This window comes from Hydra viridissima, unplaced genomic scaffold (assembly GCF_058129835.1).
Source record: "Hydra viridissima isolate aposymbiotic clone 2 unplaced genomic scaffold, HvirCarnegie_v1 scaffold_4, whole genome shotgun sequence".
NCBI lineage: Eukaryota > Metazoa > Cnidaria > Hydrozoa > Anthoathecata > Hydridae > Hydra > Hydra viridissima.
This window is the reverse complement of record NW_028324303.1, coordinates 2,240,797-2,245,849: the sequence shown is the minus strand read 5'-3', so window position 1 is coordinate 2,245,849 and position 5,053 is coordinate 2,240,797.

Sequence of the window (5,053 nt, the reverse complement as noted above, 5' to 3'; positions counted from 1 at the left end):
AGTGAGGTTACCTATATCTTACTAATTTTAAAAAATATTTTTCTGTTACTTAAATTAATTAATAAACTGTAAATAGATAAAAATGTATAAACAAATAATATAAAAAAGGTATATGGGTAATAAAATCTTAATACGCTATAAATATTCCCCAATTACCAAAATAATTTTATTATAAATTAAATGAAGATAGATTTTATTAACTATTGCTAGCGCTAGTGTAATTACAGTATCTTAGACAACTCAAAACCAGTGTTTTCAACTTTATGTTTCGATCAATTTGCAAAAATCAACATAGAATTATCGATAAATAGTTATTGCAAACATAATCAAAACATTATAATGAAACAACAATACCTAACATGCTGTTAATGAAAAAATTATCTTCAAAAAAATTTTAGTATAATCAAACAGTAAAAAAAATTGTTCTTATCCGACAATCCTTATTTAAAAACGGATGACTTTAACGAAATATTTGAAAAATATATGCAAACAAATATATACCACTATTCGAAAAAGAAACAGCTTTAAAGCGTAAAAAAAACTAAAATATTAACAAAATATAGCAAAAACTTTCATACAACAAAATGGCCATTTCAAACTTCGTGCATAAGGTAAATTCTAATACAGTCGAAAAGTGGCGTTAGCACCCGGGAAAACCGTACGGTTCCCGTCTGACTGCCGGCGCCATAATCTGGATGATAACCATACCAGATCCCCGGTTCAATACCGTACTGGACCCGTCTGTATAGATCAGCTGGGTAGTTTTTTCTTTTTTTGTTTTGGTCATAGAAAAATATGATAATACCACATTTTGGTTTTGTAAATTCATTTTTTTTTTAAATTTTTGTAAAAGATTTTTTAAAAAATCCAAGCTATTTTAGTTACTATATGAGCGTGTTTCAGTTTGAAGAACCCAATTTTTTTTATTTAAATTAATCTTTGTGCACGTAAAGACTAGTGCGCGCTTTAGGCACACGTTAAGCTTTTTTAAAAAATACGTAGTATAAATTTTGTATGTGGTACAATACGATATTTGGGATTGAGGAATCCAAATTTTTTATTTTGAATTAATGTTTGCGCGTGTAAATGACACTGAGACGCATCTTGGGTAATCGCAAAATTTATTTTTAATTTCAAAATTAAATTTTCTGACCCAAAAATAAGAGATATAATGCATCAGATTTTTATATTGGTTATATCATTGGTTATATCATTTTTGCCGTTTTTACCTTTCTGACTGTGCGCCAGTGGGTCATTCACTATGAGTATTGTGCAAGTTCTCAGGATATTCAATACCAGCTTCTACAATTTATCTATATGTTGCTTTATCAGGTGTGGCCCACGCTTCATTAATGTTAAGCTTGGGACTCTTACTGGTTTGGGGAATTATTAGACTTTCCCTGAGACACTAAAGAGCCACTTTTTCTTTTTGAACTTGAAAATATTTTTTACATCTGACTGCGAATCATTTTACAAACTACACTCCCCATACATTTTACAAACTACACTCCCCATTTATATAGTTTTACAAACGCGTCATTTTAACACATTGAATACATTAAGACCGTACATGCTTAACAACTAAGTACATTAACACCCACACACATTTAACACTTTATATACTATAACACCTACACACACGCTAATTGCATCTTAAAGACGTTTTTCACGACACTGGAAGGTACTAATTTATTGCCCACCCATAAAGTTTTTATGCGCAGAGATACATGATCCAAAATTGTTAGACTTTGAGCTCGAGTTCAGTATCAGCCTATTTTCGAGAGCGCATCTTACGATAATCAAGGCAATGAGAAATACTACGCAAGATCGTTGTCATAGCGCTGTATTAATTTTTCCCTATACTTTTTACTTACATCAGCAATTAGCAAAACAATGGTTCTCAACAAGAATAACTTGGTAATCACCAAGAGATTTGCATCCAAATGCATTCCAAACATCCTGCCCATGTTGAAAATCTTTATCTACAATATATTCTCAAGTTAGTTCACGATAAAAAGCCTCTTCTGGTGGTAATCAAAAAATCTTCTTGAAACGTTCATGACTCTCGATGCGCTCAAATCAATCACAGCGTTTTCGCCACGGTTGAATACTCTATCGATTCAAACTATCACATAGCTGTAGCTACATGGAACCTGCTCAGAAATCTGACGAGTGGAGCTAAAGTAACTTTGTTAACTTGTTAATTTAACGTTTCAAAGTCAGCGTAGATAATATAGGGCATGCGCATCTGCTTGTGATGATTAAGATTTAAGACTTGTGATGATTAACTTTAAAATGTTTTCACCCAAATTTTAGACTTTTCCCACTTTTTTACCCAACTTTCACCCACTTTTTTAGATTTCACCCATTTTAGAAATTTGGCTTGTGTTATCTCTTATAGAAAGAACCCTAACAAGTTGTTCTTTATTGATACTAGGATTTGAAATCACCAGTGCGAAGCGCGCAACATTTCTATTTTCACCATAAAAATACTGTTTTACTAATTTTGTACACTAAATGAACACAAATAGTTTTCCCTGGGCTATTTTAATAAAATCTTCCTTTATTTTCAAACCATTATCACTAATTGCATCATTTGAATGGACCTTCGCTGATTTAAGAGAAATATCAAAGTCCTTTAGATTTCCACCAGCTGAGTTAATGACATTAGCCAAAGTAGGTGTATGTACTGAACTCTGAACTCTGAACTCTGAATACCATATCTCTTTGCTGTAACAGCAGTAGCCTTTAAGATTTTCCTACGTAGCATAACTTCAACAAAATCTGGTTTTCTTTCATGAGATCTTGGTTTTCTTTCCTCTTGATATTCAAAATCTTAGTTATTCTCTTCGTATTGTGATTCTTTACAGCTAACCTGATTTGTTTTAAAAAATTAAATTTAAAAAGAAGCATATACTGTGTCATTTGCCTAATATATTGGTCAGCTACTATTGGAATTGAACTTCTGTTCCAGATTTTCTTCAGTGACAAAGCAAAACAAGTGCTTTTAAGAAAATTACATCCTCCAGCGTTAATTACATCCTCCAGCCTTATTCCAACCAATTTCAAAACTCCCGTTAGGAAGTTTGCAAGAAACTATATCACTGAGTTTATAATTTTTCTTTTCTCGCTTTAATTAGTTTGCTATGTAAATATTGCAGAACTTGCTCTCCAGTAGGCAATTGAGATGATGGTAGTATCTCAATGGTATCATTGATCAAAAAAACTTTAAATTTCGATCTTGTATCTTTTCCCACTTTATTTTAAATATTACATTATATTTGTTTCTACTGTCAATGTAGATATATTATTTTTTCCACTAAAATAAAACATAAAACAGGAAAATAATAAAAATTAAAATTATTTTTGATTTTTCAAAAATAATTTTAATTTTTATTGTTTTCAATTTTTCAAAAATCAATTTTTCTACTTAGACAAAGGTTAAAAGCGTTATAAATATTTGCGATCTTAGTAAAATAAACAGACCGGCAAGTTGAAGGTATAGTAAAAACCGGTCAAATTTTTAAGAAACCGAGTCAAAACTCAGGGTCTAAAAATTGTGTAAATGATTTAAATTTTGTTTTTTATCATTTACAGAGTATACCCACAGCACACGGAAAACAGTGCTTTTTGATTTTCGAAAATAAGGGGCGTTTGACCCATCCTAACATACATGAGATACATACATAAATACATACATACATACATACATACATACATACATACATACATACATACATACATACATACATACATACATACATACATACATACATACATACATACATACATACATACATACATACATACATACATACATACATACATACATACATACATACATACATACATACATACATACATACATACATACATACATACATACATACATACATACATACATACATACATACATACATACATACATACATACATACATACATACATACATACATACATACATACATACATACATACATACATACATACATACATACATACATACATACATACATACATACATACATACATACATACATACATACATACATACATACATACATACATACATACATACATACATACATACATACATACATACATACATACATACATACATACATACATACATACATACATACATACATACATACATACATACATACATACATACATACATACATACATACATACATACATACATACATACATACATACATACATACATACATACATACATACATACATACATACATACATACATACATACATACATACATACATACATACATACATACATACATACATACATACATACATACATACATACATACATACATACATACATACATACATACATACATACATACATACATACATACATACATACATACATACATACATACATACATACATACATACATACATACATACATACATACATACATACATACATACATACATACATACATACATACATACATACATACATACATACATACATACATACATACATACATACATACATACATACATACATACATACATACATACATACATACATACATGAAATTTTTATATATATATATATATACATTTTTTATATATATATACAATTTTTATATATATACATTTTTATATATATATATAGTAATAGGAATCAGCAAAAAATATATCAATTTTTATAAATATATTATATATAAATCATTTAAAAATTATTTAAAAGATCTTAACATTAAATCCGAAAACCAATTTTCAGTTCAGAATCGCAAGGAGGATTAAATAAATAACGTTTAAAATAAAAAAAATGTCATTTTTTTGTACACCTTCGCCGGGTCGTTGATACGAGTTTCAACATAGAGAAGGTTGGACAATTGAAACGGCCTTTATTTCCAAACAATATATTCTTGTGACTATGGTTAAAAACAATCGAGTATCACCCCATTAAAAAAAAAACGGTTGTTTTAAAATGGGTGGTCATTTCGAGAATAACCCGACTATTTAAATTCGGGTAATTCCCGAGATGACCACCCGGATCAAAGTTCGGGTTTCC